This window comes from Urocitellus parryii, chromosome 1 (assembly GCF_045843805.1).
Source record: "Urocitellus parryii isolate mUroPar1 chromosome 1, mUroPar1.hap1, whole genome shotgun sequence".
Classification (NCBI taxonomy): domain Eukaryota; kingdom Metazoa; phylum Chordata; class Mammalia; order Rodentia; family Sciuridae; genus Urocitellus; species Urocitellus parryii.
This window is the reverse complement of record NC_135531.1, coordinates 188,298,572-188,314,600: the sequence shown is the minus strand read 5'-3', so window position 1 is coordinate 188,314,600 and position 16,029 is coordinate 188,298,572. Positions and strand designations below refer to the sequence as shown.

Below are 16,029 nucleotides of genomic sequence, written 5' to 3'. Positions count from 1 at the left end.
CAAACCAAACCCAGTAACACATGAAAAGGTTTATAAACTATGACCAAATGAGATTGAATGCAATATGTCTTTTTAAATATTTATTTTTTAGTTGTAGTTGGACACAATACTTTTATTTTATTTATGTATTTTTATTTGATACTGAGGATCGAACCCAGGGCCTCTCATGTGCTTGAGTGCTCTACTGCTGAGCCTCCAACCCCAGCCCTGCAAGATATCTTTGACATTCAAAAACCAATTCATGTAATATATCATATGAATAGATTAAAAAAAAAACACATGGCCATCAGATAGCAGGGATTAACAAATCAATCCATTTAACAAAACTCAACAGCCTTCACTATTTAAAAAATAAACAATTCACTCAACAAAGTAGGAGCAGAAGGAAAATTCTTTAACCTAATAGAGAGCATCTATAAAAACAAACCAAACCCATAGTTATTAATAATGAAAGAATAGATTCTACCTCTAAAATTAGGAACAAAATGAAGATGTCTTCTCTCACTATTTTTATTCAACATTGTAGAGAAATTCTACAATAGGTAAGGAAAAGGAATAAAAGAAATCCAGATTAAAAAGGTAGCAAAACTTTATTCACAAATAGCATGATCATGTAGATAAAAATTCTAATGAAGCCACATACAAAAATTATTAGGGCTAATAAGTGAGCTTAACAAAGTCACAAGGCATAAGATCAATATACAAAAATAAGTTGTATTTCCACACATTAGCAATGAACAACATAAAAGTTAAATTAAGAAAACAATTCCACTTATAATAGAATCAGGAAGAATAAAACGCTAGTAATAGGCTTAGCAAAACAAGTACAGGGTACATACGGTGAAAACTACAAAAGATTGAAAGAAATGAAATAAAATTTAAATAAATGGAAGAGCATTCTTTACTTATGGATCAGAAGACTTAACATTATTCATAGTGGCCAAACTTTTATAGGAACATCATTATAGTATCATTACTTATAGTAAAAACAACCCAACTATTCATCAACCGATGAATGGATAAATAAAATGTGGCATATTCATACAATGGAATATTATTCAGTCATAGAGATGTACTGATTCATACAACATAGATAAAAACATTATGTTAAGTAAAAGAAGCCAGCTTTTAAAGACCACATATTATGTGAGTCCATTTATATGAATGCCCAGAACAGTTGTTATGGTTTAGATCTGGAGTGTCCCCTGCAAAGCTCATGTGTTGAAAGCATGGTTCCCCATTGTGGCAAGGTTCAGAGGTGGGGCTCTTAGGAAATGATGGGACTGAGAAGGCTGTAATCTCACCAGTGGATTAATCCATTTGAATGGACTACTGGGTGGTAATGGTAGGAAGGAAGAGTGTGGCTAGAGGAGGTGGATCACTGGGGGTATGCCCTAGAAGTTTTTATCTTTTCTCCAGCCCTTCCCTTATGTACCCACATCCCTTACCACCTGCCATGAGCATGCTATGCCCTTCAGTTATGATGTTCTGCCTCACCTCAGGCTCAGAGCAATGGAATTGGCCAATCATTGACTGAGACCTGAAACTGTGAGCCCAAAATAAACTTCTCCTCTAAGTTGTTCTTGTCAGGGATGTTGATCACAGTGATGAAAAGCTCACTAACATTACTGCCAAATCTGTATAGGCTGAAAAAAGATCTGGGGCTTCAAGGAGATGATGGATAAATGGATAAGGGGTTTCTTTGCAGAGTGAGGAAAAGGTTCTAAAATTAATTATGGTGATGGTTGTTGCACAATTGTGTGAATATATGAAAAATAATTGAATTGTCCACTGGAATTATATCTTTAAAAAGCTGTTAAACAAAACAAGTGGTTATGTGGATAACCCTGCTAATCTGTATTCCCAAGACAATTCAGAGGAGACATTTATAATTCTTGCAGAATCCATCCAGGAGCCTGGGAAAAGATACCATGATAAGGGTTAACTTGCTAGTGTAGTATGCCTGTGCGCTGGGAATCCTTCTAAGCTGACAGGATGCATCTGCTTTATCCCTTGGACTTTAAGGGGTGCGTAGACTGGACACACTTCCAACTTGGCCACTCTTAAAGGTTGCTTGGAGTCCCTGGACTTTAATCCTCACCTGCAATGTGAGCTGGGTTCAGCTGCTAAGCTCAGGAACTAAGCAGGGCAGCACAGCCGAGGGACTAGCTCTTCTTTTTCCCCAGGACGTGCAGTCACAGGGATTCTGAACCCTTCCTGAACCATGCATGCTGCTAAGAATAGTGAGAGTACAGTATGTGTGCCTGTGAAGATTTTCCTGTGGAGTCATGAGTATTTACAGCCTACCCTGTAATAAAGATCTTTAGCTTGCAGTCCTGCTTTGAGAGTGCCCGGTAGTCTCTCTTTCCAAAATCTAGCCTCAGAGTTCTCTATTTCAGGAAAATGCTTGGTTGATTTAACTAAACAGCTCTGGTTAAATTTCTCAAATGACTATACCTGAACTGGTTGATGAACAGATGAGTGTGGTTTGAGAAATAGGTCTGTTGGGCTGTGAGGAAGGGCTTTGGCCTGAGTATTTCCTTTTAAGCTTATTAATCCTTTTGTTGGACAAACTGACAAAAAAGAATAAGTGATAATTCTTTTGGTTGCAAGTTACAGAAACTGAAACCAAAATCAGGTGGTTGGCAGGCTTACGGAACTAAGGACTCAGTGGTCCCAGGACATCCTCTCTGTGGCTTCTATTTGGCTTGGAATGTTGCCTTCTTTTCCACAGCACGCTAGCTTACTGCAAGCAGTGAAGGACATGGCTGCGGAGACTGTTGGGTTTACCTCTGCACGTATTTGACACCTCAGGAGCTTCCTCCAGGCTCCCAGTTCAGGAAAATACCTAGAAAGGCTCTGATTGGTCCGTCCTGGGTCAGGTGCTTGCCTTGAGCCAATGACTGAGCAGAGGAGGCGGGTCAGATTGACTGGCTGAGAGGCAGCAGATCCTTCAAAGAAGGTGGCACCTTTTTAGAAGAATGGTCGCAAAACTGGACAGAAAACCAGTGATCTCTGATGACGACTGCTAGCTGGTGTTTATTGAATTCTTTGCTCCCGAAGCTGTTCAGGATAATAAACTCCTGGCATATAGACTGAGGATCACATTTACCATTTGTCACCTGCCCGCCGTCCCATTTGTCATAACAACAACCCCAACTTGCCAGGCTGTGTCTCTCAACTCTGGGTCCCTGCCAGCTCTGGCTCCCAGACCTGGATGACAAAACCTGGGGAATTGCATGTGTGGGATGATTCCAGGAATTTATATTTTCAATAAGCTTCTTCTTTGGAAATATGGAGGATGAGTTTCGGGAATCATTGCACGACCATGTTTGCATACAGTACTGGTGTAATGGGAAGGGCTAGAGTTGGCTTTCCGGGTGTATTCAGTCCACATTTTGAGACAGTTCTGCCATTCTCACTTGGTGACTCTGGCTCTCCCTTGCTGGTGAGATGACACTCACTGATGAGAACTAGGCCTCCCAATTCCAGGAGCCAGTGGAATCCCAGAGGGTTGGGATACTTGAGAAGATAGCCAGCTTGAAATGGGCTTGCCCAATTAGTTTCAATCAGGCCACCTCAGGATGACTCAGTTAGAATGTCAGGGCCTTCTAAAATTAATCACAGCCACATCTAAAATCAGCGCTGTGCGTAAAGTCACCAGCCCCCTCCTCTCTCCACAGAGGGCTTGGACTTTGGGGGTAGGGAACTGGCCTGGACCAGCTACATCTTCAGCCTTGCAGACATTTGTCTGAATTTAGACTTGCTAACTGGCAGTTTTCCTTCTCCTTTAACTTTTTTTTTTTTTTTAATTCTTTCTTTCCAACTGCTAGCAATGGCTATTTTTATGACCAGGGGTTTCATTTCTCAAAAGGAGGATGACAGGAGGTAGATATTTTAGTACCATGTCCTGAGCTCTTATTAATAGGATTTGGGTACAGATTGAATACAAAAGATTCAAGATCCGCCCCCCCCAAGATGGTATTTTATTTTTTCAGATTAAAAAAATTGAACATTATTAGCCAGGCACAGTGGCACATGTCTGTAATCCCAACAACTCGGCAGACTGAGGCAGAAGAATTAAAAGTTCCAGGCCAGCCAGGGCAACTTAGCAAGACTCTCAGCAATTTAGATTCTCTCTCAAAGTAAAAAATAAAAAGAACTGGGGATGTAGCACCCTGTGATAAAGCATCTCTAGGTTCAATCCCCAGTTACAACCCCCCCCTCCAAAAAAAGTTGAATATGATCACTGTAAAAAATTAATATTACAAAAATTTCTGTAGAAGAAACTAATAGCTGCTGGGAATCCCTCATCCAGAGATAAACTCCTGTTAGCATGTTGATGCATTTCCTCCCAATGCTTTTATACAAAACCCCTAAAATCTCATATATTTTTAAATATAAAAAATGCATAGTTTACAATAAATGGAAATAAATAATTAATTCCAAGAACGTTCTTGCCTTCTTTTTTGACAAGAAGTTTCCTGGATAGAAAAAATCAGACATTTGAAATCTCTACATCCAAGTTCATTTTCAATTGTCTTTTAATTGTTGAGGTTATAAATTTAAATACTCTGGAAGGCAATTTGGATATATGTATAAGAAAAATCAAACCCATCTACCCTTTGATGCAGCAAATAGGAATTTATTCTAAAGCATCTCCTTTTTTGGTGCTTTTAGTGTCTCAATTAAGTTTCATGTTGCTCCTTAGACTAAAAAAAGCACCTAATAATTCCATTTATTAAGCAGTTAGGTTCAAATAACTTAAATATTTTTTTGTGCTGATGACTTTGTACATTAGTACTTAGTACAAGTACTTAGTACTTTAAAAAGTAATACACATAATTTGAAAACAAATTTCTTTTGAAAATTTCATGATTGAGTGACATCAGATAGCAATGTTGGCAACTAGAATGATGGAAGGTGCTTTCGCAATTTGGAAGGATAGTGATTTGCAATGTGGACGAGTATTCAATTCAAGGTCTATGTGTAGTTCAACTCTGTTTAGCTCAGGGTGGATGCTCAGAGAGGTTGTGCTGAATAAATGAATGAATGAATAAGTGTATAAAGGAATGCATTTTAGGCTTGCTATACTTTTCCCTTTTTCATCAAAGAGTACATGGCATCTAGCCCTTGAAGCTGAGGCTTTGTCTACATCTGAGGTAGCCCAGGGTGCTTTGCATGACTGTGAAGTGGGAGGTGAAGAGGGAAGGTTCAGGAAATAAATGGTCCTTTGCTTTCAAAGCCTGGTTTGGAAAAGAATATATATGATTCAGCAGTCAAGGAGGGTCACAGACCCAATTTCAGATTCTCCCTGTCTATCTCAGCGAAATCATCTGTAAAACAGAAACCATAATAGTATCTGTTCTCATAGTGAGAATGAGTTCAACAGCATCCTGGCATATAATTAGCGCTCCATAAACATTACTATTAATATTAGTGGTTAATCTTTTAGAACTACTTTCTTGGCTCTGAAATGGGAATTATATCATCTAACTCTCAGTAAAAATTAGAGATGAGGCCTATGGGCGGGCAGGACTGCTGTTGCTGCTCAGTAGCCAGGCCCCTCCTGCCACTCAGGCATTAGCCCACAGTTGGAAGTCTCTTTCTGCCTTTTCTCTTCCAGTCCTTGTTTCCCTCTTTACTTTCTCTCCTGCCCTTCCTGTTTTCACACTAAAGAGAAAGAGGAAGTGAAAGCAATAAAGGGAGAAAAAAAAAAGGGTGCCTGGTCTTAGTTCATTTTCTGTTGCTGCGTAACAGGCTATCTGAGAATAGGTGATGTAGGGCATAATGTATCGTGGGGCATGTTGCATCAGAAAAGAGGAAACCTAACTTGCTGGCTGCTACCCACTTCCCAGTCCTTGGGGCCACATGTGGCTTAGATAGCGCCTGGCGATTAGCCAAAAGGCATTGCCACGGGATGTGATGAAGAATCAGACCACCTCTAGGATAGGCTCAGAACACTTCTGCCCTCACGGATAGCTCTTGTCTCCCATTACTGCCTGTAGAATGGGTATACACGTGAACTCTCCCCACCCTGCTGACCTTTACCCCGATTGGCTCCTGTACATTATAATATATATTATAGTATATATATATATTTCTTGCAACTAGGAAGGCTGGGATGTCCAAGGTCAAGGGACTGCATGGGGCCAGGACCTTCTTGCTGGTGGGGATTTTTAAAAAATCCCAAGGCAGCATAGGGTAGCATATAGGGAGGGGTCTCATGAGAGATGGCAAAACTGGCTTTGCTAATAGCTTGCTCTCATGGTCACTACATCAATAACGCATTAATTTATTAAACTTTGAATGGACCATTCATGAAAGCAGAGCCCCTGTAACCAGATCACCTCCCCATAATCCCATCTCCAAATTCCACTAACATGATTTAGGGGATTAAGTTTCAAAATGAGTTGAGAGAACACCCAGACCACGGCAAGACTTTTCCTTTAAAATAGAATGCCTTCTGATGCTCGACTCCCCAGAGAATCTATCATGATCTTAGATTTGGGTTCAGGAAGGGCAACCACTGGGACTCCCTGTGTATTTTGTATAAGGCTTAAGACAGGAACTAGCTTTTATAAGATCCTGATTCTGGCTACTCTTACTTATTCTAGAGAAGAGGGTTCTGAATGATCCTTTCCTTCCAGCACCCAGACTTCTCACTGCTGGAAATCCTACCAGCACCCTGCTGCTCCTTAGTAGTGAGAGGATTTTTGGAGGGGAGACGGTTATTGGGGAAAGCTGGTGACCCATGCTTCCGTTTAGCCTGGAGCTGGCTGTATTAGGTAACATCTCCCCAGCTCAAGGCACGAATCAACTCATTCCTTTTCGGGAATATTTGAGGTGGATTAAGGTTTCCTATTTTTTCTATTGCTTTTATATTTGGCAGGATTCCTAGGAGATAAAATGGTGACTCATCATCACCTGCAGTGACCCAGGGGCTACTTTAGGCCTTTCATGTACCCTGTCTGCTGAAGTTTTTTTTTTTTTTTTTTTTTTTGAGAAACAGGAAAAAGAAGTTTTTATTGCATTGCTATCAGTCTGCTGTAGTTTTGATCTGGAATATCTGCCACTGGCCCATGTTTTAAAGGTTTAGTTCCCAGCTGGGTGCTATTGGGAAGTGGTGGAAGCCTTAGGAAGTAGGACCTAATGGGAGGTTTTAAGTCACTGGGGCAAGCCCTTGAATGGGGCTATGGGATTCCAGTCTCTTCTCTCTTTTTTACTTTGCAGGTGAGTAGCTCTCTACCACGGTATACTGCTTCACCACAGGTCCAAAAGCAATGAGGCCAACTAACCAAGTGCTGAAACCTCCAAAGCCATGGGTTAAAGTAAATCTTTTCTCTTTTTAAGCTGATCTTGGATATTTTGTTACAGAAACAAAAAGCGGACTGACACATTATTCCATATAATAATGACAAATCTGGTGTGTAATATAGAGTCTATCACTTATCTCATTTTGAAGATGAGGACACCAAGATTTAAAATTTGTCCAAGATCATACAGGTGGTAAAGCTTATATTAACTGTAATCTGTCTTGGTTAAAGATTAATAATATAAGATATATAAATATAAATTGAAGGGTTGATTTGTATTGTCAAAAATTGGAAATCACCCTTGACTTCCAACAATAGGGTATTGATTAAATAACATGTAATATAGCCAGGCAATGGGGTACTATACAATGATTAACAGTTAAGTTGCAATATTTATTGACATGGAGATATTTAAACAGTATACACTTTTTTTTTGAAAGACAGATATGTATTTTTTCACAGTATGGACACAGGTATTCAATTTAAAGTGGGAATATATTTTAAATTTCCATTAATTTAGTTTTTCTAAACTATTTAGTTCTCATCTATTGGAAATAATTCTGGTTCTGCCTGTAATAACTAAGTTATCTCATTTCATATGCCATTTATTTTCTTTTTATGAAAATGGTGACATTCATTTTCATGAATGTATTTGAAATTCATAAACTTTCTGAGTCATTTAATCAAGAAGATTTTATAGAAGATAGATTTATCATATAATGTATATTTATACATATACACACATAAAAACACATATGAATGAAACAAAATATTCTCATTAAAGTATATTAATTTTCCAGTTCATCCTAAAGGGGAATAGTATATATAATATAATTCCATTTTCTTTTCTTTTTTTCTTGGTACCAGGGAGTGAACCCAGAGGGGCTTACCCACTGAGCCACACCACCCCCCTTTTATATTTTGTTCAGAGACAGGGTCTTGCTGAGTTGTTTAGGGCCTTGCTAAACAATTAGGCTGGCTTTGAACTCAAGATCCTTCTGCCTCAGCCTCCTGAGCTGCTGGGATTACAGGCATGCGCCACAGCACCTAGCTCCTTTTTCAAAAGTTAAAACAAAAGGCTGAGGCCTTACAAATATTGTTAGAAAAAAATACATGTATGCATAGAAAAATGTCTAGAAAGATAAATGCCAAAATATTAATCTTGAATCTCTGAAAAGTGAGATTATGAATGATTTTTATTTCCTTTTTCATTTGTCATCTGTGCTAATTTTTCAACACTATCCACATATTATTTATTTTAAAAAGACAGGGGTGTCGGGTATTGGTCTGAGAAAAGGAGATTCTGTATTTGAATGCCATTCTGTCTCAATCTGTGATCTTGGGCAAATCTCATTCTGATCTTGGCATCATAATCTGTAACACAGGGATTGCATAGTAGACAGGAAGGTGCACAAAGGCTGGGGTCATATCTATTTTGTTCTAGCATAGTCTGTAACATAACATGTATTCAGTGTCTAGCAAATAATGACTGAGTGGATGAATGAATGAAATTAGAGGTGGTGATAGGTGGGAGGTTCTCAGAAACATGGCATGAAGCAATGATCCTTAAATGTATTCCAGGGGCAGAAGATCTGGAATTTGTGAAGCCTTTTCTGGGCACCATGAAATAATTATGAAATTGATCTTTACATTCAATTCTCCACCATGGGATGGTTGTTTAGAGCTCTGGGCTTACTGTTGAATAGATTCAGGTTCCAGTTCCAATGCTGCTCTTTGACACCTGGGCAACCTTGAGCATATTATGTAGTTTTTTTCTTTAAGCTTGTTTTCTCATTTGTAAATGATAGTGCTAATTATACCAGGCTCATAGATATGAATATTTAAACAATCTCATTGACAATTAGTTCAAAATAGTAATCTGAACTTCAGCTTCTTTTTTTACCCCCAAATCTTTGGGGAAATTTTGGAAAAGATAGAATACCTATCTATCTGTCTATCAATCATTATTATCATCTTCCATAAACATTTTGGAAAAAAGAAAGGGTAATTTCCTGGGATTCGAAGTTGAAGAATTTTTAAAAGGAGAAAGTTGGTGGAGATGGAGGAAGAAAAAACCACTTCCCAAAACCTTTCTGGGGGAGACCTAATAAGAGGTGGGAGTGGCTTTGAAAGTGCTCCAAGGTTTAAGATGGGGGAGGGTGTGAGTGTGTGTGTAATTGTCAGGGTAATGGATGGATTGGGAGGTTTCAGCAGGAATGATAAAGCCAACCAGCTACCCATTCCCCCTTCCCCACTTTCCTGGTTTAGCCATACTACAGGCAGCAGAGCTATCTGTCTGCATCATGTGAGTGTGCTCTCAGTCTGGAGAGGAAGGCAACAGCCAGGAAGAGTGCACACTGGATAAGGGCTCCCCTTGTGCATCAGCTTTTTCACTCCCCACTGTCATCTCTTTGACACAGTGGTGGGAGGCGTCATTTGTAGATTGGGTAACAAAGAATCTCAAATACAAGATGAGTGCTCATCAAGAATTGTGAAATGTTGAAGAAAACCACTATCATGAGGGAGGCACACCTCATAATAAACAAAAACTGGCAGACTAGAGACATCCAGTACTTACAAGGTTCCCTCAGAGCATTATTAGAAGGATTATGTTAATTCTGGACCTTTGCAAGGTGAGATAATGGGTGACCTCTACTCCCTTCTTAATTGTGCCTCTGTATTTTCTAAATTTTCAACAGAATTCATGTATTATTATTTAAGCCTGACATCTTAGAAGTGAAAAAAAATGATTTCACAGTATACTCAAACATGGGCTTTTTGAATATTAAAAATGGGATGCAGATGAATAATAGCATATTAGTAAGTGGAAAAACATATTGAGGACCAAGAATTGCAAAAGGAAGAAGAGATAGTAGTTTAAGATAAAAGCTAGAATATTGAAGATTAGATTGGAAAGTTCAATATCTATCAAATGGGCTGGGCACTGTGGCACACACCTGTAATCCCAGCAACCAGTAAGCTGAGGCAGGAGGATCTCAAGTTCAAAGCCAGCACTTAGCAAAAGTGAGGCGCTAAGCAACTCAGTGAGACCCTGTCTCTAAATAAAATACAAAATAGGGCTGGGGATGTGGCTTGGGGTCAAGCACCCCTGAGTTCAATCTCTAGTATCCCCCCTCAAAAAAAATCTATCAAATAGAACGTCCATAAAGAAGGAATACAGAGAATGAAAGTGAAGAATACTAAGATAAATGCAGAAAGACATGTGTTTAGTTAAAAGTCCTCATAATGAAATAACAAATAGAACACAAAATATAATGACTAGCAGATCATGGCAAAATGTAGAACATGAAGGATTGAGGGAAGGAAAACTTGTTACTCAGAAGAGAAAGCAGATTCACATTAGATTCAACCATAGCACTGCATGCTGGCAAACCTTCAGAAGTCCAAGGGAAGTATCTTCAGAGAACCAACGAATAATTATTTGAATCAGCCAACCTATCATTCAGGTATAAGGGCAAAATATATAAAGACAATTTCACACACCCATGAGAGGATGTTTGCCAACACATGAAAGTAAGTCCAAGAGAAAGTGGCAGGATTCAAGAAGCCGTGGTCAGAAAGAAATCTGTAGAATTTTCTGATAACTCTAAATAAGTGTTAATTGAAAAAAATAACTGAAATCTAAAATGGTATTAGCATTATAGGTGGGGAGGAAAAGGACAAGGAGATGTAAGTGGGCCAAGACTTTTACTTTGTTGAATGAATAATGACAAGAGGCATATACTTTAAAAGAATTTGTTTGTTCTTTTTAATTATACATAGCAGTAGAATGTATTTTGACATATCATACATACAAGAAGTATAACTTCCTATTTTTGTGGTTGTACATGATGTGGAGTTACACTGGTTGTGTATTCATATAAGAACATAGGAAAATTATGTCCAATTCATTCTACTATCTTTTCTATTCCCATCCTCCTTCCATTCCCTTCTTTCTCCTTTGTTTAATCCAGTGAACTTCTATTTTCCTCCTACCCTGGCTTACTGTGAATTAGCATTTGCTTATTAGGAAGAATATTTGAGCTTTGGTTTTTTGGGGATTGGCTTATTTAACTTCGCACAATAGTCTCCAATTCCATCCATTTACCAGCAAATGCCATAATTTCATTCTTCCTTATGGCTGAGTAATATTTCATTATGTATATGTACCTGTAACTAATCCCCTATAAATATTAATTTTCATTATACATTCATCTGTTGAAGGGCATCCAGGTTGGTTCCATAGTTCAGCTCTTGTGAACTGAGCTGCTGTGAACATTGATGTGGCTGTATCACTATAGCATGCTGATTTTAAGTCCTTTGGGTATATGCCAAGTAGTGGGATAACTAGGTCAAATGGTGGTTCCATTCCAAGTTTTCTGAGGAATCTTCCTACAGCTTTACAGAGTGGTTGCACCAACTTGTAATCCCACTAACAAATAATGTATGAGTAGACCATTTCCCCCACATCCTCACGAACATTTATTGTAACTTGTATCTTGATAATTGCCATTCTAACTGGAGTGAGTGCCATTCTTACAGTAGTTTTGATTTGCATTTCTCTAATTGATAATTTATTTATGTCAGATAAATGGAATTCAAGATAAAACAAACACTAAAGGGGTAAAGAAAATATTTCATAATGATGTAACAGTTATGAACTTTCATTGATCTAATAGCCTAACATCAATTTTTTTCATATACTTGTTTATCTATTGTATATCTTCTTCTGAGAAGTATTTGCTCATTTCCTTAGCCAATTTATTGATTGGGTTATTTGGGTTTTTTTGTGTTAATTTTTTTGAGTTCTTTATATATCCTGGAGATTAATGAAGAGGCATATACTTGTGTAGATTATAAAGGAAAACAAAAATAAAGATCAAATATTAGAGTTAAAATTTAAAGGCAAGCATTTAACCATCAGAAGACCCAATCAATTGGCAAAAAAGGAAAAAGTAGGGGAAATAGAATGTATGGTAGATCTAAAATACAAAATAAGATGGTAGTAACATGCCTCACCACATCAGTAAATCACAATAAATGTAAATAGATTAAATTGTCCCACAAGGGCTGGGGATGTGGCTCAAGTGGTACCGCGCTCACCTGGCATGCACGGGGCGCTGGGTTCGATCCTCAACACCATATAAAAATAAAATAAAGATGTTGTGTCTGCTGAGAACTAAAAAAATAAATATTGAAAATTTCTCTCTCTCAAAAAAAAAAATTGTCCCACGAAAAAACCCAGCAGATCAGAAAGAAAAATAGTCTCCATATTGTAACTACATGCTTTTTCTGAGACAGCTAAGACAAAATAATAGAGAAGTTGAAAATGAAAGGATGGACGAAAAAGGCATATAAAATATATGCTGAAGAAAAGTCAAGAATTCTAATCTATTTATGTCAGATAAATGGAATTCAAGATAAAACAAACACTAGAGGGGTAAAGAAAATATTTCATAATGATATAACAGTTATGAACTTTCATTGATCTAATAGCCTAACATCCAAATAATGTATTAAAAAAGAAAGTACACGTTAAAAAGGAAACCATAACCAAATGGTATTTGTTTAATAAATGTAATTTGTGTTAATAAATTTAAAGTTTAAAATGATAAGATCTTTCCCATAGATGATTAAAAGGCGTTTGATAAAATTCAATATCCCTTATTAATAAAATAACTATAGTTGGACTCTGAACATGATAAAATATATACATAGCACAGTCCCAAAGGGGAGACCATAGAATATTCCTGTTAAAGTCAGAAAGAAGAGAGTTTGTCCCATTTAAAATTGTTATGGTTATATAAGCTGATATTATTGAACTGGAGAATGAAACAAGAACTCTAAAAGTTTTACTGAAATAATATTATTTGCAAATATTATTATTGATACTGGGAAAACTCAGGATTGTAAAATCTAACAAGTGATGTGAGAACTCAGGAAGTGTTGGCTGTATAGTTGGCCCTCTGTACTCATGGGTTCCACATCTGGAAGACCAGAGAAGCCAAGAATTGAAAAAAAATTGCATCTGTACTGAACATATACAGACTTTTTTTCTCTTCTCATTACTCCCTAAACAGTACAGTGCAACAACTATTTATAAAGCATGCACATTGTATTAGGTATCATAAGTAATCTAGAAAAAAGTAGGTCCAAATCTTCATCATGTCAGATTAGGGCCCTACTTCCTTAACAAGACTCCTAAAGCACAAGAAATAAAATCAAGAATCAATAAATGGGATGGATTCAAAGTGAAAGCTTCTTCTCAGCAAAAGAAACAATCAGAGAGGTGAAGAGAGAGCCTACAGAATGTGAGCAAATTTTTACCACGTGCACATCAGATAGAGCACTAATCTCCAGGATATATAAAAAACTCAAAACTTAACACCAAAAAACAAAAACCAAAAAAACACACAAATAATCCGATCAATAAACGAGATAAAGAAATGAGCAAATACTTCTCAGAAGAAGATATACATTTGATCAACAAATATATGAAAAGAATGTTCAACATCTCTAGCGATTAAAGAAATGCAAATTACAACTCTTTAAGATTTCATCTCACTCCAGTTAGAACAGCAGTTGGATATAGCTCAGTTGGCAGAGTGCTTGCCTCGCATGCACAAGGCCCTGGGTTCAATTCCCAGTACCACCAAAGGGAACAAAACAAAACAAAATAAAAAGAAGGCAAGCAACAGGGCTGGGGTTGTGGCTTAGTGGCAAAGAGCTTGCCTCTCACTCGAGGCACTGGGTTCGATCCTTAGCACTACATAGAAATAAATAAATAAAATAAAGATATTGTGTCCATGCATCACTACAAAATATATATTGTCAGGGGCTAGAAAGAAATTCTCCTTCAAAGAATAGCCTGACATTTACAAGAAACAGCCCCCTGGGAGACATCCTGCCTGGGAGACATCCTGCAGCTACCTATCTCCCTGGAACATCAGGATCATCAGACATCTTGCAGCTGGCAGTTTTACCACCCACATCCAGCAATTGCTGATTAGAGAGCTTCCCCATCCCCAGCATATAAATAACCCTGTGTGAACAATAAAAGTTTGCAGCTTGATCAGAACTCCTGTCTTGCTGTCATCCTTCGTGTCTCTTGTCCCTTCATTCCTCCCCACCTAGGTTCGCCGCCCACGTTGATGTGTCCTGCCGGTCCGGGACAATATATTAAAAAAAGAATACAAGAAACAATAAGTGTTGGCAAGGATGTGGGGGAAAAGGCACACTCTTACGTTGCTGGTGGGACCTGTAAATTGGTGCAACCACTCTGGAAAGCAGTATGGAGTTTCCTCAGAAAACTTGGAATGGAACTATCATTTGACCCAGCTATCCCACTCCTGAGTTTATATCCAAAGGACTTAAAAATAAAAATAGCAAACCACAGTGATGTACCCACATCAATGTTTATAGCAGCACAAGTCACAATAGCTAAATTGTGGAACCAATCTAGATGCCCTTCAATAGATAAGTGGATAAAGAAAATGTGGTATATACACAATGGAATATTATTCAGCATTAAAAGAGAATAAAATCAGAGATCGGGGTTGTCGCTCAGTGGTAGAGCGCTTGCCTAGCATGCACGAGGCACTGGGTTTAAATAAAAGTATTGTTTAAAAAATAAAAGAGAGAGAATAAAATCATGACATTTACAAGTAAATGGATGGAGTTGGAGAATATCATGCTAAGCAAAGTAAGCCAATGCCCCAAAGAAAACTGAATGTTTTCTCTGATAAGTGGATATGGATCCATAATGGGGGTAGGGGGTGAGGTGTACATGGGAGGAATGGAGGAACTTTGTATGGTGCAAAGGGGAGGAGAGGGAGGGGAGGGGGCAGGGGGATAGGAAAGATGGTGGAATGAGATGGACACCATTACCCTAGGTAGATGTATGAAGACATGAATAATGTGACTCTAGTTTGTGTACAACCAGAGAAATGAAAACTTGTGCTCCATTTGTGAACTATGAATTAAAACGCATTTTGCTGTCATGTATAACAAATTGGAACAAATTATTAATTAATTAAAAATAAGTAATCTAGAGATAATTTAAGGCATACAGGAAAATACACATAGATTATGTGCAAATACAATGCCATTTTGTATAAAGAACTTGAAAATCCACAGATATTGGTATTGGAGGGGTGTCCTGGAACTAATCTCTTATCAATATTAATGGGCAACTATATATGAAATATGCAGGAATCAATAACCTACACAAATACAAAGAAGAATCAGAAGATATAGTGAAAAAATGACTCCATTTACACTAGTATTAAAAGAGACGAAATACGGAGGATAAATTTTAAGATGTGTAAAGTGTATGAGAAAAATCTTAAAATGCCTGTAAAGTCACAAAAGAAGATAAACAAACCGGAAAGGTGATCCATGGTCTTGGCGAGGATGTTTGTTCTTCTTAGTCTCTGCTCTGGGCACAGTCCTGAGATGCCACTAGCTGTCTCCTCCATCTAACCCTTCTTCCTTTTCTTACTGACAAGACCTAATGTGACCAAGGTGACAATGTGTTCAGTTACCCTCAATGCCTAGACTCCCTGGCAGCTGGGGGCAGCCAGGGCTTCTAGTTTTGACATCGCTGGTTGGAGATTTATGGAGTGAGTTTTTCATGCAGTGCACACCCAATAGGCATCTGTTTTCCATTTCCCTGTCTTGTTGCATGGAGTAAAGACACAAGTCCTGAAGGTTG

At 38.0% G+C, this 16,029-nt stretch overlaps 1 non-coding gene across 1 annotated transcript; it reads left to right on the top strand.

The window, feature by feature from the left end:
• Window positions 1-13,897: 13,897 nt before the first annotated feature.
• Trnaa-cgc (transfer RNA alanine (anticodon CGC)) lies at window positions 13,898-13,971 on the top strand. The gene has a single exon. It is a non-coding gene; the product is annotated as a tRNA-Ala (tRNA).
• The last annotated feature ends 2,058 nt before the right edge of the window (window positions 13,972-16,029 follow it).